The sequence below is a fragment of the Pogoniulus pusillus genome, unplaced genomic scaffold (genome assembly GCF_015220805.1).
Source record: "Pogoniulus pusillus isolate bPogPus1 unplaced genomic scaffold, bPogPus1.pri scaffold_84_arrow_ctg1, whole genome shotgun sequence".
In the NCBI taxonomy this organism is placed as follows: domain Eukaryota; kingdom Metazoa; phylum Chordata; class Aves; order Piciformes; family Lybiidae; genus Pogoniulus; species Pogoniulus pusillus.
In genome coordinates this window covers 203,445-229,533 of record NW_026974727.1, presented here as the reverse complement: position 1 = coordinate 229,533, position 26,089 = coordinate 203,445, and the positions used below count along the sequence as shown (strand labels likewise).

General features: G+C 49.9%; 1 long non-coding RNA gene across 4 annotated transcripts; it reads right to left on the bottom strand.

Annotated features, from left to right (window-relative positions):
* Positions 1-1,162: 1,162 nt before the first annotated feature.
* LOC135174585 (uncharacterized) lies at positions 1,163-25,520 on the bottom strand. 4 transcript variants are annotated; one of them, XR_010302027.1, is made up of 5 exons: positions 25,060-25,520; positions 19,895-20,318; positions 11,940-12,062; positions 2,573-2,757; positions 1,163-1,582 (listed from the first exon to the last, which is right to left on the bottom strand). It is a non-coding gene; the product is annotated as an uncharacterized LOC135174585 (long non-coding RNA). The 4 variants fall into 4 exon arrangements; XR_010302026.1 differs by lacking the exon at positions 1,163-1,582 and adding an exon at positions 2,114-2,421; XR_010302029.1 differs by lacking the exons at positions 1,163-1,582; positions 2,573-2,757 and adding exons at positions 7,657-8,054; positions 8,568-8,745.
* Positions 25,521-26,089: the final 569 nt, after the last annotated feature.

Sequence of the window (26,089 nt, the reverse complement as noted above, 5' to 3'; positions counted from 1 at the left end):
ACTGTGTAAAGCCACAGGTCTCCTTAGCCCACTCTTACCCCTGGCATTGACCAGCAGCAAATACCTGAGGTGTGCACACACAGAATTACTGTTCCCTGCTGTCAGCAAGGTGTAGCTTGGGGATTTCAGAAGGTGAAGATGTAGCAAGTACAGATCACTGTGTTAAGATTCAACTGAACACACTCTACAAACACCTTTCACCTGCACTTATCCTCCATCAGTGTGTTTGATCCCTTTTTATGCTCTCATCTTAGGCTTCCCAAATATCCCATGCCCTGAATCCCATCCTGTAGCCATGGCATGGCAAAACATGGTGCTTTTTTGTTCCTTTTAAACCATCTGCCTGAAAATGTTACCAGGTTGCCCTGACGCTTTAATTCCAAGGAGCAGTGCAAAACCATCTTCTAATGACCTTCTTCCTCCCCTCCTCATCTCTATGTTCTAGACCACTGTCACCCCTCCTTTTACTTACTCTTTAGCCAGGATGGCAATCCAGTCTACCAGCCTTGGCCCCAGCCCTGTGTAGAAGCTATTTCATGTACTTGTATCTCCTCTGGACTTTACTTACTGCTGCTCTGTTACCTGGGTGACCAAACCCTACCCAGACACCAGGGCATTGGGCAGTGATGTATGGAACATGCAACCTTGTGTTCAGGAGCCAGTGCTGCAAATTAGCATCATCGTAGAACCAGAGAATCAACCAGGTTGGAAGAGACCTCCAAGCTCAGCCAGTCCAACCTAGCCCCCAGCCCTGTCCAATCAACCAGACCATGGCACTAAGTTGTTGTGGCCAAGTGACAGCTTCCAAGGCAAACCAATCACCTTCACATCTGCTTGCTAGACCCTGAGAGCTTTGATATGGCCTGGATATTACTACCTTTTCCCTGCCTTGCTTATAAACAAGATAATATATTACACACACCAAGTAAATGTCCACACCAGAGGTGGCCTACAATTTGAAAAGACACTTTATGCAAAGCTGTGCAGCAAAGTGACACAGAAAAACAATGGGAAGGAGATGTTAGAAGGATGCAGAATCATCGAATCAACCAGGTTGGAAGAGACCTCCAAGATCATCCACTCCAACCTAGCACCCAGCCCTGCCCAATCAACCAGACCATGGCACTAAGTGCCTCATCCAGCCTTTGCTTCAACACCTCCAGGGAGGGTTAGGGTTAGGGTGAGGAGCAGCTGAGGGAAATGGGGTTGTGCAGCCTGGAGAAGAGAAGGCCAAGGGGCAACCTCACTGCTCTCCACAAGTCCCTGAAAGGAGACTGGAGTGAGGTGAGGGCAATCTCATCTCCCTGATACCATGTGACAGACCAAGAAGAAATGGTCTGAAATTGTGCCAGAAGAAGTTCAGGCTGGATATTAGGAACAATTTCTTTACTGAAAGGGTGTCCAAGTTTTGGAACAGGCTGCCCAGGAAGGTGCAAGAGTCACCATCTCTGGAGACACTCAAGAAACCTGTGGACATGGCACTTTGGGACATGATTTCATTGACATGGTGGTCTTAAGCTGAGGGTTTGACTTGGTGATCCTGCAGGTCTTTTCCAAAGCAAACAATTGTGTAAGTCTGTACCTACAGAAGACAGACACAAGGGAATGGCACCACCTCATTGCTTGCAGAGTCTCATGTATGGGTCTGAACTGCAGCACCACTCAAGAGAAAGGATTTCATAGTCACTCCTCTTTCATTTTGTGATTTTCTGCACTAAAAAAGTCACCTTAAGACAGGAGATAGGTTACTTTGTGATCTGGCTTAACTAGTTCACCTATCATTTATCTTGGACTACTCATCAGCTTGTGCTTGAAACAGTTCCAGTCTGTTCCACATTAAACCAGAACCGAGGTAATGTTCATCTTGTGCTCACCTCACAAGCCTGAGTAGTTAACAGACTTATTTCATCCTTCTAGTAAGGGCTCCCTGATGTTCATTTGCTCTCTACCTGCACACATGCATTTGTATCTAAGCCATACAAAGGCTGAGGTTGAAAGGAGCAGATGATAGATTCATCATAGCACATCTAAGCTGGCAACAAGTAAATGAATGTTATGGTTTAATGAGCTTGCAGTTTCATTGCAAACAAGCACAGCTGAGCTGGCTTAGCTCTTGGCTAAGAATTGTTTTATTACACAGGCACAGGTTTATTGAAAATGAAGTCAAAATGGAGACTTGCAAAGTTAAGAGTGATTAAGATAAGCAGTAAGTGAAAGGAAACACAGAGTCACAGAACAGCTAAGCCAGGAAATAACTGCTAGAAGAAACATAATTCAGACATGATTTTAAACCAGACAGAAACTCCTGAGGCAGCAGCCAATAAATCAAAGGGGCTACAAGTTCAAAAGCCAACTCTGTCTATATGATTCAAAGACTTCATCCTGTCCAGTATCAGCAGCACACAGTATTTATGCAATCACCTGGCCAAAGGGTTAAGGCAATAAATAGTGACAAGCTTGCACAGCCAATAGAGTGAGAAATACAGCCTCAGCTTTGCCCTTCCACACGTGCCTGTGAGTCTCACCAACGGCAGGCAGGGCCAGAGGCTTGCATCTGCTGCCAAAAGCTTACCTGCAGACACTCCTTATCCAAAAGGCTTTTGAATCCTTTTCCCTCGTTGCTATGCAGGTCTCCACCTCAGCAGGCATAACTGGACACAGCCACTTCCTTAGGCAGCCCAGAGAGCTGCTGCTGGCACTTATGGGGCAGCGATATTTGGTGACAATTGGGTTTGGCATGGGAAGGAGGTTGGTACCCTGAAACACATCAGAAATGGTTCTGCACTGGACCAGCCACAGAAGGATGTTCAGCACACAGCTGAGAGTCAGGGCCTTAGATGCCCAACATCTCCTTTCTTCGCCGTGTAAGCGCTGCACAGGTGTAGAGAATCACAGAGTGACAGAACCGCTGCACTCAGCAGAGACCTGTGAGATCCAACTGCTGCCCACACCTCACAGCTGCACCACTACTGCTAAGCTCCTACCACTAGGCCATGGCACTCAGCACCACATCCATGCATCTGCTAAGTACCTCTAGGGATGGTGAACTCACCTTCTCCCTGGGCAGCCTACTCCAGTGCTAGAGAAGCCTTTCTGTGAAGAAATGTCTCCTAATGGCCACTCTGAATGTCCAATGGTAGTTTTCTCAGCACAGAGCATCCAAGAACTCATGGATGGCTGAACCACTGCAAACCTCAGCTGTGACATGATGGGCACCTATGTGGTTATGAGGGCCAAAGGGCTCATAGCCTGTGCATTAGAGCTGCCTGCAGCCTCATGGCAGTTGCACTAATTAAGGAGCATTCTGTCACCAGTGAGAACAAACCAAAAGAGGAAGCTGCTTCACTTCTAAAACCAGATAAGGAGAACTATTTCTTTGTCCCAGTTGTTTGTGGATGATGTCAGTGAAATACAACTGCTGAAAGATTTTATCTTCTCCATAGTTCCCAAGTTGATACTTTCATAGAATCAACCAGGTTGGAAGAGACCTCCAACCTCATCCAATCCAACCCAGCACCCAGCCCTAGCCAGGCAACCAGACCATGGCACTGAGTGTCTCATCCAAGCTTTTCTTCAACACCTCCAGGCACAGCAACTCCACCACCTCCCTGGGCAGCCCATGCCAATGCCAATCACTCTCTCTGCCAACAACTTCCTCCTAGCATCCAGCCTAGACCTCCCCTGGCACAATTGACACTGTGTCCCCTTCTTCTGCTGCTGCTTGCCTGGCAGCAGAGCCCAAACCCCACCTGGCTACAGCCTCCCTTCAGGTAGTTGTAGACAGCAATGAGGTCAGCCCTGAGCCTCCTCTTCTCCAGGCCAAACACCCCCAGCTCCCTCAGCCTCTCCTCACAGGGCTGTGCTCCAGGCCCCTCACCAGCTTTGTGTCCTTCTCTGGACACCTTCCAGCACCTCAACATCTCTCCTGAATTGCAGAGCCCAGAACTGGACACAGCACTCAAGGTGTGGCCTGAGCAGTGCTGAGCACAGGGGCAGAATAACCTCCCTTGTCCTGCTGGCCACACTGCTCCTGATGCAGGCCAGGATGCCATTGGCTCTCTTGGCCACCTGGGCACACTGCTGGCTCATGTTCAGCTACTCTCCACCAGTACCCTCAGGCCCCTTCTTCCTTTAGGAGGTTCCATAACTACAGACTGTGATTTTTTTTCACCAGGATTGCATCAGGGTAGCAGAAACAAAATGGTATTTCTGTCTGCCAAGAAGCAACCCCTCAGCCCTTTCAGATACAACATGTGACCATTTCAGGATCTTGGTGGTCCTTTCCAAGCACAGTGACTGTCTTGGGTTCAAATGCAGGTTCCCAGAGACTCTTATAAATTTGGTAGACCCAATGACAATTTATAGAATTTATAGAGTGCCCTCCCCTCTTCCCCCTCCTTTCCCCAAAAGACAGGGAGAGAGATAAAGGTAGGGACACCCAAATAAATCAATCTCACTCGATTTGGAAGTTAAAAAGGAAAAGTTTAACAATAACTTAGAAAAAGGGATTGGAGGTAGGGGAGTTTACAAAGGATAAGGAAGGGAAAACAGCAAAATACAAACAGGGATGGATACAACCCGAGTAGTGTGATGGTGTCTCTGCCTCGTGGCTGCCACGTGTTGTGCTGGTATGCAGTATCAGTGTGTGTGTGATCATGAACGCAGGAAGAGAGAAAGAGGAAGAGACAGGGAGGTCCTGTCTCTTTTATACCGCAGGAAGTGGGGGGAGTGGGCTAACCATCACCTGGAGTGTGGCCCACCCCTGGGGAGGGGCCAAGACCCCTAGGGTCAGGTTCAGGGTCACTCCCCCAGGAGTGTTAACCCTATACATTGACTCATAGTGATGAGATGTTGTGGTGAGGGATTTGGTTTGGTCAAGGGCTTGTCCCAGTGAAACTAAGGACTGCACTCGATGGGCTTGAGGGTCTTTTCCAATCTAAGCCATTCTGTGATGCTGTGACTCACCTCAGCTAAGGCTACTGTACCATTAGCACACTTTGTCTGAAGCTGCAGATGCTGACAGCAGGATCCTGAGAGGCAACAGTGCCCAACAGAGCAACTCCTTAAAATTAGACTAACTTTGGCAAAGAAAAAATTCTAATCCAATTCTCAGGACTAGAGCCAAGCTTTAGGACAGACATCATCTTGCTGCATAGGGTGGGAAAAGAACATTCATAATAAACTCTGCCTTCCAAGAGCTGCTAAGAGAAATGTTTGTGACAGGAAACTTCAGGATGAAGTAATAAATTAAAATGAACCTAGAAGGGCAGGAGAGGAAATAAACCACCCCCAAGTAGAGTAGGGGCAAAGTCTATGCCTAAAGAAGCAAACACTCATTATAGATTCTTTAAAGATGTTCCTTTGGAAGAAAGACAACCCTGTGAGAGGTCAGAGAAGCCAAGAAACATACTCCCTGCCCAAAAAAAGCCTGGATTTGTATAAAGGGCTTTGGTATGGTCTCCAGAAGAGACCACTGGAATCATTTAGTCTCATCACCTGTCTAAAAAGAGTCAATTTCACCACTCACTTGTGCATACAAACTACAGGTTGCTGTTGGACATAGACTCTCTCTAGAGAGAAAGCAATGCCTACCTTGAAGACTCTGGGTGATGGAAAGCCAACCACGCTCCCTAGGTAAGCTGCAGCTGGTATTGTTCTCATGTCATGTACCCAGACCTCAGCAAAACCTCTGACACCATCTGCCACACAAGCTCCTGGCAAAGCTGGCAGCTCATGGCTGGGACAGATTCACTCTGGTATGGGTCAAGAACTGGCTGGAGGGCTGGGCTCAGAAAGCAGTGGTGAATAGTGCCACATCCAGTTGGCAGCTGTCACCAGTGGTGTGCCCCAAGGATCAATCCTGGGCCCAGTTCTCTTCAATATCTTTATTGATGATCTGGATGAGGAGATTGAGTCCAGAATCAGTAAGTTTGCAGATGACACCAAGCTAGGAGCAGGTGTCAAGCTAGGTCCCTGCAGAGGGACCTGGCCAGGCTGGATGGGTGGGCAGAGGCCAATGGGATGAGATTGAACAAGGCCAAGTGCAGGGCTCTGCACTTTGGCCACAACAACCCCAAGCAGTGCTATAGGCTGGGGACTGAGTGGCTGGAGAGCAGCCAGGCAGAAATGGACCTGGGGGTACTGATAGAGAGTAGCTGAAGCTGAGCCAGCAGTGTGCCCAGGTGGCCAAGAGAGCCAATGGCATCCTGGCCTGCATCAGGAACAGTGTGGCCAGTGGGACAAGGGAGGTTATTCTTCCCCTGTACTCAGCACTGGTCAGGCCACACCTTGAGTGCTTTATCTAGTTCTGGGCTCCTCAATCCAAGAGAGATGTTGAGATACTGGAATGTGTGCCAAAGAAGGGCACAAAGCTGGTGAGGGGCCTGGAGCACAGCCCTGTGAGGAGAGGCTGAGGGAGCTGGGGGTGTTTGGCCTGCAGAAGAGGAGGCTCAGGGCTGACCTCATTGCTGTCTTCAACTACCTGAAGGGAGGCTGTAGCCAGGTGGGGTTGGTCTCTTCTGCCAGGCAAGCAGCAACAGAACAAGGGGACACAGTCTCAAGTTGTGGTAGGGGAGATCTAGGCTGGATGTGAGGAGGAAGTTGTGGGCAGAGAGAGTGATTGGCACTGGCATGGGCTGCCCAGGGAGGTGGTGGAGTTGCTGTGCCTGGAGGTGTTGAAGCAAAGCCTGCATGAGGCACTTAGTGCCATGGTTTGGTTGATTGGACAGGGCTGGGTGCTAGGTTGGACTGAACGATCTGAGGTCTCTTCCAACCTTGTTGATGCTACAATTCTCTGATTCACTGATACAAAGCTCTGTCTTCTGCTAGCCCATTTGTCTGGTTTTGCCTTTCAGCATCCCAGGTCACCATGCAGCACCAGCTAACCACCCTCTGTTGTCAGAACTCATACCCCATGCCTAGGGAGGTTACATGTAGTCTGAGACTTAATTATTTTCACTATTCACTTCAGCTGACCTTTATAGTTTGAGCTTGCCAAATGTCTGCTCAATCTGGCAGGTCTTTTCAGAGTGTGCATTTTAAAACAGAACAACATGTTCCACCCACAGCACCATAAACACTTGCACAAAGACAATACCACCTTGCTGCTTCTAAATGCCATGTCTTGTGTTCAAGGAACTCACCTGCTCAGTTCTGCTTTTTGTGTTCAGCTAAGACCCTGTGACCTCTTTCATTGTGTTCCAAACAGTTCCCCAGTATGACAAAATAAATTACTCTTTCTTGTAGATGTATGGCTGAAGATAGCATCTTAGGCTTCACACAGCATTCACACATGCACAGTGGTTTAGAGCATACAGGATCAAAGGAGTAAAACCCAAAGGAAGAGGGATTGCCATTGGAATAAGCTGTCCAGGAAGGTGGTGGAGTTGCTGTCCCTGGAGGTTCCCAAAAAGAGTGGATGAGACACTTAGTGCCAGGGTCTGGTTGATAGGACAGGGCTGGGTGCTAGGTTGGACTGGATGATCTTGGAGGTCTCTTCCAACCTGGTTGATTCTGTGGTTCATGATTCAAAGAAATGTAGGCTCTCCATTTTCAGACTGCAAAAAAAGAACTTGAAATCTCAAAAGGAACACCTGAGATCCTTGACCACTGGACAGACACAAATGACCCCATGCTAGTGCCTGCCCTGTGGCAGCACCCAAGAGTGTGGCTTCTGCAGATCCCAGAGTTTTGATCCAGAGCCCAGAAGCATTTCCCAAAAGGTTCAGTTATTCCAAAACACTACACAATGATCAAAGTTGTGAATCTAAGCTCCAGCAATTGGAGAAGTCAGCAGAAAGGTGCTAGGTGAGAGCACTGCACTCCAGTGACTGCTTACAGGCTGACATCTGTTTGCTAGGTAGATGTACCAGAAGGTAGGTTGAATGCTAAGGCTGCTTGCTCTGCTCTGTCATCCACACGTTCCAGATGGATGTCCTGCACAGATCTCCTCCTCTTTCACCAGCCCTGTGCTGTCTGGACATGATCTCTACGCTGATGCACCACTCTACAAGTGCTGTGTTGAGTGCCCTTTCCCCACAAGCAGCTGGTGTCACCTGTAACCATGCAACCAGAACACAGAATCATTGAATCAACCAGGCTGAAAGAGATCTGCTTGGGGTTGTTGTGGCCAAAGTGTAGAACTCTGCACTTGGCCTTGTTCAGTCTCATCCCACTGGCCTCTGCCCACCCATGCAGCCTGGCCAGGTCCCTCTGCAGGGCTCTCCTACCCTCCAACAGCTCCACACCTGCTCCTAGCTCTGTGTCACCTGCAAACTCACTGATGCTGGACTCAATCCCCTCACCCAGATCATCACTAAAGATATTGAACAGGACTGGGCCCAGCAGCAATACTTGGGGCACACCACCAGTGACAGCTGCCAACTGGGTGTGCCACCATCTGCCATCACTCTCTGAGCCCAGCCCTCCAGCAAGTTTTTGACCCATTCCAGAGTGAATCTGTCCAAGCCACGAGCTGCCAACTTTGTCAGGAGCTTGCCATGGCAGAGGGTGTCAAAGGCTGTGCTGAAGTATAGGTCGACTACATCCACAGCCTGCCCCACATTCACCACATGACTTCCACTTCCCTTGGCCCAAGGAAGGACTTCATTGCATTTTCCTGCTTCCTCTTTCCTGAAGTCAGCAGTTAACATTGCATGTTCCCAACCATCCAGGTGAGAGGTGGTTTTGCACACTCCCCACACTCACTGCTGCAGCACTTCCAGCCGAGTCCCTCAGTCTGTGTTTCTATAACCACAACAGGGTAAGGCAGGAATGGCCACCAGAGAAAGGACAATTTCAGCTGCCCAGGGAGTAACTCAGCAAAGGACCCTCTGTGTGCTGAGCCCAGGGGTCAGACTGCTGCACATCAGCCTTAAACCACACCCAAATCTTGTATTACACTGCCTGAAATCTATGATAGGAATCATAGAATCAGCCAAGCTGGAAGAGAGCTCCAAGCTCAGCCAGTCCAACCTAGCACCCAGGCCTGGCCACTCAACTCGACCACGGCACTGAGTGCCTCAGCCAGGCTTGAACACCTCCAGGCACAGCGACTCCATCACCTCCCTGGGCAGCCCATTCCAGTGCCAATCACTCTCTCTGAGAAGAATTTCCTCCTAACATCCAGCCTAGACTTCCCCCAGCACAACTTGAGACTGTGTCCTCTTGTTCTGTTGTTGGGATTTCCTCTCTTTAATTTGCTTAATTAAATGTTAATAACCTTTCTGAACTTGATTCCCTTTTGCTCATGACCTAGATGTGAATGGAAACTGGAAACATATTTGTTTTAAATCACATTCCAATGTCTCATGCACAATGCCAGCATTAACACTAAATCCAGAGTCATTAGGGCTAAGATCACACAGGATAAATATAACTCTGGGTTACATGGATAAGATTTGGCACAGGCATTTGGTAACTCTGTTTTAGGCAAAATTACTCACATCAAAGCTGTTGAATAAATTCCAGCAGTTGTATTATTTCCTGACTGAGTAAAAACAGATTTGGTAACAGCATCATAGAATCAACCAGGTTGGAAGAGACCTCCAAGATCATCCAGTCCAACCTAGCACCCAGCCCTGTCCAACCAACCAGCCCATGGCACTGGGTGCCTCATCAAGTCCCCTCTGGAACACCTCTAGGGATGGTGACTCCATCTGCTAGTTTGAAGCAGGCTGGGATGTTTTGGTAAGAAAAAGCAGCTAATTGGCTGTGAAAGGAGAACATTGGTGATGTCTGCTGCCCTCAGAGTCTGGCTGCAGAAGAATGCAAACATTAGATAACTCTCTTGCCATTCTGCCTTCCCTTTCTGGCTGGCTCCGGACTCAGCTGCAGCTCCCTAACCTCACTGCCACTGACCTTGCTCCTTAACCTCTTGGCTGAAGCTCTTTTCTTCCTTAAGGCTGGGGTAAGGTTGAGAGGGGCAGGGGGAAGGTGCAGGGGTGGCTGAGAGCCCCTCCTGGGGACTCAGGTTTCTGGGAGGGAGTTGTGTTTCTGTATCACATTTCCCTTGTCTGTTTCTGTCTAGAACTGTATCTGCTGTAAATAGCTGCTTGTGCATTGTGCTGCTGGAAATAAAAGCTTCATTCATGTTCCCAGAGCACGACTGAGTCAGCTGGGGAGTTCATAAAGTGTGGGGGGGCAGAGAACAGCCAAACCACCACACTGCACCACCTCCCTGGGCAGCCCATGCCAATGCCAATCACTCTCTGGCAACAACTTCCTCCTAACATCCAGCCTAGACCTCCCCTGGCACAGCTTGAGACTGTGTCCCCTTGTTCTGTTGGTGGTTGCCTGAGAGAAGAGACCAACCCCACCTGGCTGCAACCTCCCTTCAGGTAGTTGTAGACAGCAATGAGGTCTGCCCTGAGCCTCCTCTGCTGCAGGCTGCACACCCCCAGCTCCCTCAGCCTCTCCTCATAGGCTTTGTGTTCCAGGCCCCCCACCAGCTTTGTGCCCTTCTCTGGACACCTTCCAGCACCTCAACATCTCTCTTGGATTGAGGGGCCCAGAACTGGACACAGCACTCAAGGTGTGGCCTGAGCAGTGCTGAGCACAGGGGCAGAATAACCTCCCTTGTCCTGCTGCCCACACTGCTCCTGAGCCAGGCCAGGATGCCATTGGCTCTCTTGGCCACCTGGGCACACTGCTGGCTCAGCTTCAGCTACTCTCTATCAGTACCCCCAGGTCCATTTCTGCCTGGCTGCTCTCAGCCACTCTGTCCCCAGCCTGTGGTGCTGCTTGGGGTTGTTGTGGCCAAGGTGCAGAACCCTGCACTTGGCCTTGTTCAGTCTCATCCCATTGGCCTCTGCCCACCCATCCAGCCTGGCCAGGTCCCTCTGCAGGGCTCTCCTACCCTCCAACAGCTCCACAGCTGCTCCTAGCTTGGTGTCATCTGCAAACTGACTGATGCTGGACTCAATCCCCTCATCCAGGTCATCAATAAAGATACTGAACAGGACTGGGCCCAGCACTGAGCCTTGGGGCACACCACCAGTGCCAGCTGCCAACTGCATGTGGCACCATTCACCACCACTCTCTGGGCTCTGCCATCCAGCCAGCTCTTGACCCAGCACACAGTGAATCTGTCCATGCCATGAGCTGCCAGCTTGGCCAGGAGCCTGTGGTGGCAGACAGTGTCAAAGGCTTTGCTGAAGTCCAGGCAGACTCCATCCACAGCCTGCCCCACATGCACCAGGCAGGAACCTGATCACAAAAGCAGATCAGTAATATTGAAACCGACTCAGCCCAGAATATACTCTCCACAAACCAAAGCACATTCCTCTAATCTTCCTCCAAGCTAGAGCAAACAAAAGGGCACCAATTTTGGCTATCAGCCAACAGTAAAAGGTAATAATTAGCTGCACAAGAGCCCACAGTCAGCAAAATAGCTTCACTCTAACTCCCAGAGCTAATTACCAATCAATCAAATTTAATTTGCCCCACCATGAAGCACCATAGAAGTGTCTGGGTTGGCAAAGCCTCTAAAATCATCAAGTTCAACCATTAACCTAAGACCACCATGGCCACTAAACCATGCCCCAAGTGTTTAGATTGCCTTGGGTTTACTCAGTACAAGTTTCCTATGTCACAGATGTGATGAACTTCCCTCACCTCAGGAATTCTAAGGCTCCTTCCTCCAGCCTTGCTGCTAAGATTGGGATATGACAACAGGACCTGCACTTCACTGACCTTAGCTGGAAGCAAAGAATGAACACTCTGAGCCCCCTGGCATGCTGGCATGCTGTCTAGCAGCACATGCAAAAAAAGGGTAATGAAATCACTGAGCTGTTTCTGAAAGAATTAGAAGCTAAATATTGTTTGCAGAAACCACATGGGAAACAGTTTATGGGATGGATAAAGTCAATCCAATGGAAACTTTCTGAGCAGAGAAGACAGACAAAACAGGTCACAGAAATTACTGGCCAAGGACTGCTTACCAGTTGGAATCACCACAGCAGGGAAGGAGCAGCAAGGACAGCAGTTGCTGCTCCTGGAGATCAAGCACAGACAGCTTGGAATGCTTTAGCTAAGAGCTGGCATCTATTAGAGTGTGTGAGACTCTAAAACAGAAAGGAAAAAGCTGAGTTGTTAATCCCCATTGCCACAAACATTTACATGCTCCACCCTAATGAAAGGACCTAATTAGATTGCTCTGATAAATGCAGATCTCTTCAAACCAGCTGTAAGCAAATCCATGGGCATAGATGGTTTTCAAGGAGACTTGGCAAGTGGGAAGCAGGTGGCAACCTGCTAAGGCTTCCCTTTCTCCTGTAAGGCAGGCACTGTGACAGCTCAGAGAGTTTTGTGTTTCAGGTTTGGTAACCTCAGAGAAGATTTCTAACTGCAATCATTTGACCAAAGCTTTCACAGAGAATGAATCAGTACCTGGCAAGCTACAAGGACACTACAGATTTGGTTTAAACAGTTGTGGGTTTTTAATGGAAGTTCTGTCAGGTAACTGAAAGACATTTTAGCTCTGTGGGGAAAATGCCATGGAAAATAGAGCTGCCTGGCTACTCTTCTCGATGCTGCCATGGAAAGCTGCTTCTGCCCTTCCAAAAGGCATAGCTAGTAAAACATATGCTCATAGAGTCATAGAATCAGATAGGCTGGAAGAGACCTCCAAGCTCATCCAGTCCAATCTAGCACCCAGCCCTATCCAATCAACCAGACCATGGCACTAAGTGCCTCATCCAGGCTTTGCTTCAACACCTCCAGGCACAGCAACTCCAGCACCTCCCTGGGCAGCCCATCCCAGTGCCAATCACTCTCTGTCTTTGGATGTTGTTTCTTACTTCCAGATTGCTCTGCTGTAGCATAGGCTTATTCACAACAGCTGCTCCTTGCTGTATTTATGGTGAATGCAAAGAATGAACTGAGTGCTGTGTCCAGGTCTGGGCTCCTCAATCCAAGAGAGATGTTGAGGCACTGGATCATGTCCAGAGAAGGGCAACGAAGCTGGTGAGAGGCCTGAAACACAGCCCTGTGAGGAGAGGCTGAGGGAGCTGGGGGTGTGCAGCCTGCAGCAGAGGAGGCTCAGGGCTGACCTCATTGCTGTCTACAACTACCTGAAGGGAGGCTGTAGCCAGGTGGGGGTTGGACTCTCCTCCCGGGCAACGACCAATGGAACAAGGGGACACAGTCTCAAGTTGTGCCAGGGCAGGTCTAGGCTGGATGCCAGGAGGAAGTTCTTCCCAGAGAGAGTGATTGGCATTGGCATGGGCTGCCCAGGGAGGTGGTGGAGTCACCATCCCTGGGGGTGTTCAAGCAAAGCCTGGCTGGGGCACTCAGTGCCATGGTCTGGTTGATTGGCCAGGGCTGGTGCTGGGTTGCTCCCAGGCTGTGCAGGAGCAGGACAGACAGGAGCTCACACCAGTGTGACACACAGAAGCTCAATCCCTTTAGTGAAGCTGGGAGTGATGCTTACAGTGTGGATTTGGTACAGGGGCCTGTACTTTTGCTAGGCTCCAGCATCAGCTATTCCCAGGCCTGACCTGCCTGCCCTCCTTCAAGGCCCCCTCACACAGCTCAGCTTACAGAGAGGAGCCACTTCCTCAGCTTCTACCCAAGGCCACTTCCCTGCAGCTGTGCCTCTTATCAGAGTGACCTAACACTACCCTGCCTACTCTCCTCATTTTCAGACTGCAGTTCTGCTCAAACCCCAACAGGCTGGGGATAGGTTGGACTGGATGAACCTGGAGGTCTCTTCCAACCTGGCTGATTCTATGAGTGCATTAATTTGGCTTTCATAATGAAACACTTCACAAGCATGTTTTCCTTTGGCTGAGTGAGGAAGCAGCCAAGTGTCTGCTAAATGCCAGTTTGAGTGTTAAAGGTAGGCACAGACCCACAGTCTGTGGAGAAACAAACACAAAGCAAAAGCAATTGATGAGGAACAAGACACAGAATCATGGATGGGTTAGGTTGGAAGGGACCTCCAAAGGCTGCCCAGTCCAATCTCTCTGCAGTCAGCAGGGACATCCTCCACTAGATCAGGCTGCTCACAGCCTTGTTGAGCCTGACCTTGAATAACTCCAGGGACAGGACCCCAACTACCTCCCTGGGTAACCTGCTCAAGTGTTCCAGAACCCTCATGGTAAAGAATCTGTTTCTAACACCCAATCTAAGCCTACTCTAACCCCAAACCATTGCCCCTCACCCTGTCACTGCAGGCCTTTGTACACAGTCCCTGTGAAGCCTTCCTATCACCCCACTTCAGGTCCTGGAAAGCCAATATCAGGTCTCCACAGCTACTTCTCTTCTCTAGGCTGACCAACCACAACTCCCTCAACCTGTTCCCACAGAGGAGGTGCTCCAGCCCTTTGATCATCCTCATGGCCCTCCTTTGGACTTGCTCCAGTAGTTCTATGTCCTTGAGGGCTCCAGAGCTGGACACAGTGCTCCAAGTGAAGGCTTACTAGAGAAGAAATGCCCATAAAATAGGAAACAAGAAGCTTTTGCATAGCTTAGGCTGAATGAGCATTTCCTTGCCTGGAAATGACAGCTAAGAGGCCATTTCACCTTCCATCTTTAACAAACCAGCCAGGAAAGAAAGCTGCAGCCACTGTGAACCATCAGAGCACCTCTGGGAATGCCTCAACTCATCTAGGGTGCTGTGAGAGGACTTCAGCTGAGCTGCTTAGGAGCCAGAATTAAGAGCACAGTCTGTCTAACCAACCCAGAGCACAGATGACAAGAGCTAGAAGCTAATTAGTCAGAGGTTTAAGCCCTGATGCTGCTGTCAATGCACTCGAGGGCCAGCACCAGGAGCAGATGGCTCCATTTAGCAATCCACACCTCCACACCCCTACACCACCCCTAGCTGCAGCTGTTGAGTTTTGAAGTGGATTGGGGAAAGCATCCTTGAGATTCCAATCCCAGAGCTCACTTTGGTTCCAGACCCATGGCAGCTCTGAAAAGACTTGATTTTTGGCCACAGCTTTACCCATGCTGCCATTCCTGTACTTACACCTCAGAGGAAAACCATCTCCCCAAGGCCCAGAGAGCACACTCTGCTTGCCTCCATCTCCACAGAGCTGAGCCACAGCAGGATGTTTGTTCTCTCTCACTGGGCAAAAGCTAAAGGGAGAACAAAGTAAGGACTGAGACATTCCCACTGCTTCGCTGCAAGGAATTCACAGCAACACTCTCATTGTCAAAACAGCTTCAAAAGCCAGAGCCTGTGTTTGCAGCTCACATTTTGCCTTGAGAACCCAGCTCTGCTGAGAGAAGCAGAGCTTGCTCCTGCCTTGTCAAGCTCCTGCAGCTCTTCTCTTCATGGGCTAGCAAATGTGCCCCCTTAGTGCAGAGAGAGACCTGCATCCCTGTGATCCTCCTGTAGGCTCTTTTGTTAACCCTGCAGAGGGACCTTGGCAGGCTGGAGGAGTGGGCCAGGGGCAATGGGATGAGATTGAACAAGGCCAAGTGCAGGGCTCTACACTTTGGCCACAACAGCCCCAAGCAGCAGTGCTACAGGATGGGGATAGAGTGGCTGAGAGCAGCCAGGAAGAAAGGGACCTGGGGGTGCTGGTAGAGAGTAGCTGAAGCTGAGCCAGCAGTGTGCCCAGGTGGCCAAGAGAGCCAATGGCATCCTGGGCTGCATCAGAAAGGCTGTGGCCAGTAGGACAAGGGAGGTTATTCTGCCCCTGTACTCAGCACTGCTCAGGCCACACCTTGAGTCCTGTGTCCAGTTCTGGGCTCCTCAATTCAAGAGAGATGTTGAGGTACTGGAAGGTGTCCAGAGAAGGGCAACGAAGCTGGTGAGAGGCTGCCCAGGGAGGTGGTGGAGTTGCTGTCCCTGGAGGTGCTCCCAAAAAGAGTGGATGAGGCACTTAGTGCCATGCTCCAGTTGATTAGACAGGGCTGGGTGCTAGGTTGGACTGGATGATCTCGGAGGTCTCTTCCAACCTGGTTGATTCTGTGATTCTATGATATAGGTGTGATGAAGAACAAAGGGAAAATCACCACAGCAGCCTAAAAAGGTGACTGTTTCAGAAGATCAGTTGTATTTAAATGGCTCCAGAACAATGCACTCATGAAAGAACTAAACTGTGACAGCAGCAGCCTGGTGACCTGACTTTGTGTGTGCCACTGCAATTAAGCTGTGTGATACCAGCCCTGAAGTACTCAACACTTCAAAGTGGTTCTGAGGAAAGCCTACAGCATCCCTAAGTGAACAATGATGCTTGTTACAATCAAAGGTAACTGTGAAGGTGATGTGGTGTCATCCTGATTCAACAACTGGTTTTCAGACTGTCAGCAAGTTTCATTAAGAGAGAGTTTTATCTTCTCAAAATGAAAAGAGCACTACAGGGAATTATCACTGCTCTTACCGAGGCTTCTATCAGTGTTTGGGATGGTTTACAGCAGTCAGCCCTCATCTAAAACAATGACAATCTTGTAGGCTGATCTGCTTTCAGCCAAAAGTGAAGCAGCTAAAAACACCCCCAGTAAATACTAACTAATCTAACTAATCTGTGGGTTTTAGAATCAGTCAGGGTTGGAAGAGACCACAAGGATCATCTAGTTCCAAGCCCCCTGCCCTGGCCAGGGGCACCCTACCTTACATCAGGCTGCACACAGCCTCATCCAGCCTGGCCTTAAACACCTCCAGCCATGGGGCCTCAACCACTCCCTGGGCAACCCATTGCAGCCTCTCACCACTCTCATGATGAACAACTTCCTCTTCACATCCAGTCTGAACCTACCCACCTCCAGCTTTGCTCCACTCCCCCTAGTCCTGTCACTACATGATAGCCTCAAAAGTCCCTCCTCAGCTTTTTTTGTAGGCCCCCTTCAGATACTGAAAGGCCACAGTAAGGTCACCTCAGACTCTCCTCTTCTGCAGACTGAAGGGCCCCAACTCCTTCAGTCTGTCCTCATAGGAGAGGTGCTCCAGCCCCCTGAGCATCCTCGCCTAGCACATTCCCCCTAGTGCACAGCAGCATAACCAGCCAGACTTTCTGAATGCATTGCAAGTCCTACAACAGACTTGATTTCAGCTCCTACTGCAAAGAAGTACAGATGGTGGCAGCTCTTTAGGAAAGGTCATGGCATTTGCCACACAGCACAGCTGTGGTGGTTGCCCACAATCAGCACTGAAACCACTGCTGAAGAGCACCAACATCACTCTCCAGCCTGCGTAAGCTCTACTGCAATACAGGTCATGGCAGTGCACTGAGAAGATGAGCTCTGGTCAAGAAGTGATGTCAGCAAGAGAACAAAAGTAGAAGGTGACACAGTCTCAAGTTGTGCCAGGGGAGGTGATTGGCACTGGAATGGGCTGCCCATGAAGGTGGTGGAGGCATCGTCCCTGGCGTGGTCAGGAAAAGCCTGGATGAGGCACTTGGTGCCATGGTCTGGTTGACTGGACAGAGCTGGGGGATAGGTTGGACTGGGAGAGCTCTTCCAACCTGGCTGATTCTATGATGATTCTAATTCTGCCTTTCAATTGAGATGTAAACTTTTTCTTCCTCCATCCTTCCTAGTGGTAGGACTAGGGGCAATGGTTTGAAACCAGAGCAGAAGAGACTTAGGTGGGACATGAGGAAGAAGTTCTTCACAATCAGAATGGTGAAACAGTGAAATAGGCTGCCCAGGGAAGTGGTTCAGGCCCCATCCCTGGAGACATTCAAGATCAGATTTGATGTGGTTCTGGGGAGCCTAATCCAGTTTAGGGTGTTCCTGCTCACTACAAGGGGGCTGGACAAGATGATCTCTGAGGGTCCCTTCCAAGCCAGTGTAACCTGTGAATGTGACCAGAGGAGGAAGTGTTCCTGCTTGCTAGCAGACACATCAGGTAGAATTACACTGAGCAAATGAAAAGGGCAACAAAACAAAATATGGGTTTGGTCATTGCCAACTGAAAAGTCATTCAGCCCAAACAGTGACTAACTGCAGCTGAGAAGGAGCAAATAACCAAAGCTAGAGCCAAAAAACAGCAGGTTTGCCTCAGCTTTGTCTTTTGTCCCTTACACTTTCTGGCATGGAGCTCAGGACACAGATGCTGCAAAGAGCTCAAGAACAGAGTTGGCATTGCACACTGTGGAACCAGTGCAAACAGCTGAGGAGCCACCCTGAACTGGGTGGAAGGGGCAAAACCCCACAAGACAGTGAGAGCTGGTTCCTGTGATCCAAGCCAACACCAAGTATTACAGGTAACACACACAGCAGTTCCCAGCTTCTGATGTGTTCCTACCAGTGCACTTCACCTCTGACAGAGGTGAATTAACATCCAGCACCTGCCTTTAGAAAGCTGCCAACCTCAGTACAGGTAACTTTCCTTCAGGCTTCTCTGTTTAGCAGGTGAACTGACACAGGAGCTGGCAGCCCAGCCAGCAAGTGAGCTGCATGTAAATGCCCCAACTGGAGGAAAGGTCCTGCAGGGTTTGATTTACCCTTTACATTTACACTCCAGTCTAAAAGTGGCTGTGAAATAACTCCTAAAGGATGCAATTGAGAGAGAACCAAGACAAAACCACACTGTGCAACAGGACACACTCTCAGCACAGAAGAAAGGCCTTTAAAAATGTCACTGTGATGTTAGCTGGCAGGTGAGCACAAGAACCTTCTGACCAATCAATGAGAAGGTTTGTGACAAAATAAATCCTGCAGTGCACAAGGTTGTGTTCATTTCTCAGGGATGAATTTATGCTGAGCAAAAGGAGCACACAACAAAACTCCTCTTCTTGCAGAACAGTCTTAGGGTTTAGTTTCTTTTGTACCTATGTACAAATTCATTGAGACATCATCACTGGCTCCAAGGAAAAGGATGCAGAGTAAGGACAACTGCAGAACTCCTGCAGAACCAATCTTTCTCACAGGGATGTGTTGCATTTGGTTTTTCACCTTGCTTGGACTGTGTTCAGTGTAAGGCAAATCAGATTTGGGTTTGCAAGCTCAAGAATGACAGGGACTGGCTGGAGAGGGGACAGAAAAGGGCTACAGAACCAGTGAGGGGAATGGAACATCTGCCTCATGAGGAAAGGCTGAGAGAATTTGGGTGCTTTAGTCTGGAAAAAAGCAGACTGGGGGAGGAGTTTCATAACTGCTTATAAACACTTAAAGGGTGGGTGCCAGGAGGATGGTACCAGTCTGCTTTCACTGGTGCCCAGTGACAGGACAAGGGCCAAGAGGCAGAAACTAGAACATATGTGTGCTCCTCTTCTGAACATCAGGATGATCTTTAACTTAAGGCTGACAGAGCTGTGAGGAGGCTCCATCTCTGGAGACATTACAGTCCTGCTGTGTGACCTTCTCTAGCTGAACCTGCCTTGACACGGGAGCTGGACTTGATCTCCAGAGATCATTTCCAACCCCTGTCATTCTGTTACAATGTGGCCTACAGATCGAGGGAGGTGATTCTCTCCCTCTGCTCTGATCTGCTGAGACCCCACCTGGAGTACTGCATCCAATTCTGGAGCCCTCATTACAAGAAGGATGTGGATGTGCTGGAGCACGCCCAGAGAAGAGTCATGAGGATGCTCAGAGGGCTGAAGCAGCTCTGCTGTAAGGACAGACTGAAAGAGTTGGGGCTGTTCAGGCTGGAGAAGAGAAGGCTATGAGGTGACCTTATTGTGACCTTCCAGGATCTGAAGGGGCCTACAAAAAGTCTGTGGAGGGACTTTTTAGGCTGTCAGGGAGTGACAGGACTAGGGGGAATGGAGCAGAGCTGGAGATGGGTAAGTTCAGACTGGATGTGCAGGGGAAGTTGTTCAGCATTAGAGTGGTGAGAGGCTGGAATGGGTTGCCCAGGGAGGTGGTTGAGGGCCCACGGCTGGAGGTGGTTAAGGCCAGGCTGATGTAGGGTAGGGTGTCCCTGGGCATGGCAGGGGGCTTGGAACTAGATGATCCTTGTGGTCTCTTCCAACCCTGACTGATTCTATGTACCTACCTCAAAGAGAAAAGCCTGGCAGCACTGCTCACTGCATTCCTTCTTAGCACTGCTGCTGGTCTTGTCTTGCTGCAGCAGCTTGCACACATCTCACTGCATGCACTGCTGCCTGCACATCCCAAAGAGCTCTAAGAAAGATGTTAAGGTTGCTGTGAACAAAATACAAGTGGGAGCACACAGATTCAGGCACCTGAAGAAACAGCAGAACCATGATTACAAGAAAACTTCTCTGTGGATAATGAAGAACTTCCCTCTCAGGAGCACAGCTGAGGAGATCACTGGTCTGTTCAGATCAGACAAGCTGCACTCTGGGCAGAGCACAGCACTCCTGACCTTCCAGTGGAGGATGCTGAGGATGGCAGCAAAGCCAGCACAGGATGGCACACACACCATTCCTTCTCCATACACAAGAGACAGGTGTTTCCTGTAAGGAACAGAAGATTGAAGGAGAGGGAGGCAAGCAAAATGCTGAGGCAAAGCACCACCCTCTGCCAACTGCCGGCTCAGGAACAATGTCAAAGTCTGGTTTAAGCAGTGCAGAAGCAGCCCAGAAACAAGACCAGGACTTGACCTCCAGCTTTAAGCATATCTTAGGAAGAAATTCTTTACACAGAGGGTGGTGAGGCACTGGAACAGGTTTCCCAGGGAGGCTGTGGATGCTCCCTCCCTGGAAGCATACGAGGCCAGGTTGCATGAGGTCTTGAAGCAACCTGATCTAGCAGGAGGTGTCCCTGCCCTTGGCAGAGCAGGTAGGAACCAGATGCTCTTTAAGGTCCCTTCCAACTAAAACTGTTCTAGGATTCTGTGATCCATTCCACCCTGTGTTAGACACAAACAGCCCCACAGAGAGCCCCTGGGCAGACATCCAAACGCTTGTGAGTGCTAGGGAAATGTATGGGAATGAGAGTGACTGAGAATGGATGTTAGCCACGGATGCTGCCTTCAGCAGTGCGCTGCAGGTCACCACCTGTTGCCAAGGGACACCACATGGACTCCAGATGACTCAATGTGAATCCCACCAGAGACCTTTATTGCTCGTTCTGACGTCATATCTATAGACTTGAGCACAGAGCACACATCTACACATTAGCATCACCTAGGCAAGCACAACCCAGTCTTTGACACACAACACCTTGTTTTGCTCATTAACCAGGTGTCCACTATCTCTCCTCTCCCGTGGGAGGCATCCTGAAGCCACAGGAGCCAAGGTGGAAATGCTCCTCAACATCTCCAAAGCCACTATCTCCACCACCTCCCTGGTCAGCCTGTTCCAATGCCTGACCACTCTTGCAGGAAAGACTTTTCCTTATCTCCAAGCTAAACCTCCCCAGCACAATTGCAGGCCACTTCCTCTTGTTCTATCACCTGGTACTGGGGAGAAGAGACTGAGCCCCTTCTAATTGCAATCTCCTTTCAGGGATGTAGTTGTAGAAAGCAATGAAGTCTCCACTCAGCCTCCTCTTCTCAACACCAAACAAGCTGCTCCTCACAAGTCCTGTTCTCTAAGTAGCAAGCAGATCCTAAGACTTGTTCTGTTAGTAGTAAGCAGGCTCACTCCTCTGACTAACTAGTACTGAGCAGTGTCAGCAACTAGCCAAGGCCCAAGAGACCACAGTGTCATATTTCAGCCTCTATTTCCACACGACTAAGACTGCAGGCTGGTGTAATGCTTGTTTCAGTCCTTTGGCTCACAGGAAGGCAGGAAAGCAGAACAAAGCAATGTCTTTCAGTCTACATCTCTGTCCTCACAAAACCACTGAGAGGGTAACAGCAAAAGGCAGCTCTGCTGTCATTAGACAACCTCTGCAGCTCTTCATGAGGCTGCACAGAAAGCTTTAGCCAGGATAATCATTCAAGTCAACCATGAAAGAGGTCATAAATAGCAGGCACTGACAATGTTGCCGACCAGCAGAGGTTACAGAGAAGCTTGGATAACTGAAGTGCTCTGGAGAGAAGAGGACACAACTCTTGGCTTACTCACAAAGGGAAGAGTCCAGCTGATACTGTGCTTTGGTTTTTCAAACAGACCTGAATCACAGAATGATAGAGGTTGGAAGGGACCTCTGGAGATCATCTAGGCCAACTCCCTTGTCAGAGCAAGTTCAACCAGAGCAGATTGCACAGGATGGTATCCAGGTGACCTCTGATTGAATCCAGGCAAGGAGATTTTGCATCCTCTTGGGCAGCCTGTTCCAGAGCAATACCACCCTCAAACTAAAGAAGTTCCTCCTTGTGTTGAGACGTAACATCATCTGTTCATGTTTATGCCCATTACCTCTTGTCCTGCTGCTGGGCACCACCAAATCCTTTTGTAAGAACAGATAAAAAGAATCCCCAAACACAGAAAAGGTAGAACAAAGCAAAGCTTTTCCATGGAATCATGCCAGCCCTTTCTTTGGGAAGTTCCAGCTCAAGAGGAATTAAAGCTCCCATAAAGCCTAACGGCGCTCCCTCAGATCTACTGACTGCTACAGGATCTACAGGAGATAGATTTATCTGCCCTCATTTCTCTTTTCTCCAGTTTTTAAGGTCCAATATACATTAAACCATCTCAGGAATAAACCTGTCACCTCTAGGATCTCACTTGACACAGTTTTTTCACAGGCTCACAGGATGTTAGGGCTTGGAAGGGACACAAGGAGCTCATCGAGTCCAACCCCCCTGCCAGAGCAGGACAATCCTGTCTAACACAGAGCACAGAGGAGCACATCCAGACAGGCCTTGAAAGTCTCAAGAGAAGGAGACTCCATGACCTCTCTAGGAAGCCTATGCCAGTGCTCTGTGGTCCCTTCCTTCTTGTTCCAGGCTGCAGTTCTGTGCTGCCTTTCCCATTTAACTTGCTTCCCTACAGGCCAGCTTAAAGCATAGCTGCTTAAATACAGGCAGCTTCAGAAGCAACCTTGGAAGCAGTTCAGAAGCAATCTTTCTGCTGCAACATTTTGCTAGCAATTGAAGATTTCAAACCTTCTCCCTATTCTGGATATATATGGTGCATCACCATTCTTGTTCAGACTGCACTGTGGGGTCAGAAGAATCCCTTATGTGCCCCATTTAGTGCATCCAAATCACAGGAGGTGGAGGACTCAGCAAGCAGGAACTGAACTGAATTTGGGAATACTCAGAGCAGATGTGCTTCAGCTGCTGATTAGGTTGAGTCCTAGAACCCACAGCAGTGGTAGCCCAAGGTATGCCTCCAAAACATTACACATCTTGGAACCTCATCACAAACTGCTTTACTCTACAAACAGATCTACTTCTTCAGCATCCTACTGCATGCTAGCATGGGGACAGCCAGACAAGCCCCACTCTGTTTTCTGGCTTGCAAGTCATTCTCCTTTCATACTCTTGCCACTTTGAAAGAGAAGGAGGCTATTCAAAGGCTGTCCTCATTTCCTTTTTGCCTGACAGAGACAGGCAATATCTCATCTACTCCTGGATACTACATTATGGGCTATGAAATATTAGATTTTATTCTTTTCCTCACCAGGAAAATACTCCTGCAGAGCATTTGGAAAGAGAAATAAGGCTGCTTTCCTCTCACTAAAATAATTCATAGCAATGGAGCACCAGTCACAGAATCAACCAGGTTGGAAGAGACCTCCAAGCTCAGCCAGTCCAACCTAGCACCCAGCCCTGGCCAATCAACCAGACCACGGCACTAAGTGCCTCATGCAGGCTTTGCTTCAACACCTCTAGGAACGACGACTCCATCACCTCCCTGGGCAGCCCATTCCAATGCCAATCACTCTCTCTGGGAAGAGCTTCTTCCTAACATCCAGCCTAGACCTGCCCCAACACAACTGGAAACTGTGTCCCCTTGTTCTGCTGCTGGTTGCCTGGAAGAAGAGACCAACCCCACCTGGCTACAGCCTCCCTTCAGGTAGTTGTAAACAGCAATGAGCTCTGCCCTGAGTCTCCTCTTCTCCAGGCTGCACACCCCCAGTTCTAACAGCCCAGTTTGGGTGCACACCAGGACATAGGCAAAGTGTCCAAACCTCAAGGTTCCAAGCAGTGACTGACTCTCAAAGAAACATGCATCAAGAGGAGTAAGACCTTGACAAGCTCTACAGAAGACAGCTCATAAAATCTGTGACATGTGAAATGCTTTCAGTATTTCTCCCTTAACATGGCAAAAATGCCACAGCCAACATAAATTGTAAATGAAATAGCAGCTACAGCAACCATGTGAAGCTCATCTTTAACCTCTCTGCTCTTGAGTCACCTCATTATAATTGTGTGAAATTGTGTTCAACAGGAGAAGCCTTTCAAGAAGGGAAGGACAAACATTAGGTTTGCCTTCAGAAAGAAGGCAGCCAAGAAAGGATCGGTCCCTTTGGCCAACTCTCCCCCTAGGGCAATTGGGGCACAGAGGAGCAAGAGTTCCCTTTTGTATCCCTGCTCCACGCCGTTTAGCAGCCATCAAAGAGCAGTTGCCAAAGAATCCTTCAGAAGAGGCCAAGCACAGGAGGCAACATCCTCCTAATGGCTGGAGACAATCAGACAGTGAATCACCGAGCTGCCTGCAGCCAGCTGAAGAAAGCCTCCTCAAGAGCCCTTGGCCGCCCTGCGGGACAGCAAACGCTGCTGCTCTGCAGGACCCACGCTGCTGGGCAGCTTCCTTCAACAGCCTGCTCCTGGCACAGAGGCAGAGCAGCAGAGAATGGGCTGGGTCGGAAGGGACCTTCAGGATCAGCCAGTTCCAGCCTCTTGCCATGGGCAGCGACACCTCCCACCGGCACAGCTCGCTCAGACCTTGAGCCCCTCCAGGCAGGAGGCAGCCACAACCTCCCCTGGCAACCTGTGCCAGCCTCTGCCCACCCTCACTGCCAAGGATTCCTTCCTCACCTCCACTCTCACTCTCCCCTCTGCCAGCTCAGAGCCACTGTCCCTCATCCTGGCGCTCCCAGCCCTTGTCACAGGTCCCTCCCCAGCTCCTCTGGAGCCCTTCAGGCACTGCAAGGCTGCTCTAAGGTCTCCCTGGAGCCTTCCCTTCTGCAGGCTGCACAGCCCCAGCTCCCCCAGCCTGGCCCCGCAGGGGAGGCTCTGCAGCCCTCCCCTCACCCTGGTGGCCTCCTCTGGACCCTCTCAGCAGTTCCAGCTCCTCCCTGGGCCGGGCACAGCAGCACTGGAGGCAGTGCTGCAGGTGGAGCCAGGTAGATACTCACAGAGCAGCCGTGGGGTGGCAGGGAGAGGAGCCAAAAAAGGGCCCGGGCTCAGCACTGCTCTCATCTGCTGCTGCCAGGAGAGTGCCAGCCCTGAGCCCTGAGCCTCGCTCGGTGCCAGTCCCCTGCAGCCTCTGCCTTGGCTCCCCTCCCTTTCCTGTCTCCTGGTAAGAGACTGAAGGCAGCAGAGGCAGCTGGGGGAGCTCAGCCCTTGCACCAAACCGTTTCCCCAGCCCCGGTAATTAAGGGCGGGTTACGCTAATGAGGGAGCCTGAGGCCGTGGGGTCTCCCTGGGGCCAGAGCCGTCAGCAGCCGCTGAGTGCCGCAGCTGCCATTCAGGCCTGCTGTGAGGGCAGCCACGGCCGCGGCTGGCACCGTGCGGGGCCCCGAGCCGCTCAGCACGCCCCGGGCCCTGGGCTGGGCTCTCTCGGCCGCACGGCGCTGGGGCCGCAGGCTCTGCCTGTAATAGGTGATTGTAATTGCTTAATAAAGAAACATTTTAATAGAATTGTAATAGGTAATTGTAATTATTCAATAAAGAAACATTTGAATAGAATGTTAAGCATGCTTAGCTGCAAACGGCAGTGTATATACAGCTGTTGCAAATCAGGAGATGTGCCTAACCGAGAGGTCATGCTAGAGATGGTAATGTGCAAAGAATAAGCTAGCTAATTGCTGAGTATTTCAAAGACTAAAACTTTAGGTGCATCCTTAATTTTGAGCTAAGAGAGAACAGGCCACATGTGGGCTCGGACATTAATCAGTCATGTTCCAAGGACTAAGCTTTAATTTTGAGAAGTGGGATTCGGGACATTAACCAGCCAAAGGAAGTCCATATTTGGAGACGGGTGAACCAGAGGACACCTGAGGAGGACTGCTTACTTCATCCTCAACGACCACCAGAAGGGAAGGCAGACCCTAACCCAAACGAAGGAACATGCGCAGAAAGGATGGGTTTATGTAATTTGCAGGGTGGAACAACGCAGACAACACAGTATAAATATAGGCTAATGAAGAGACTTGTCACGGCAGG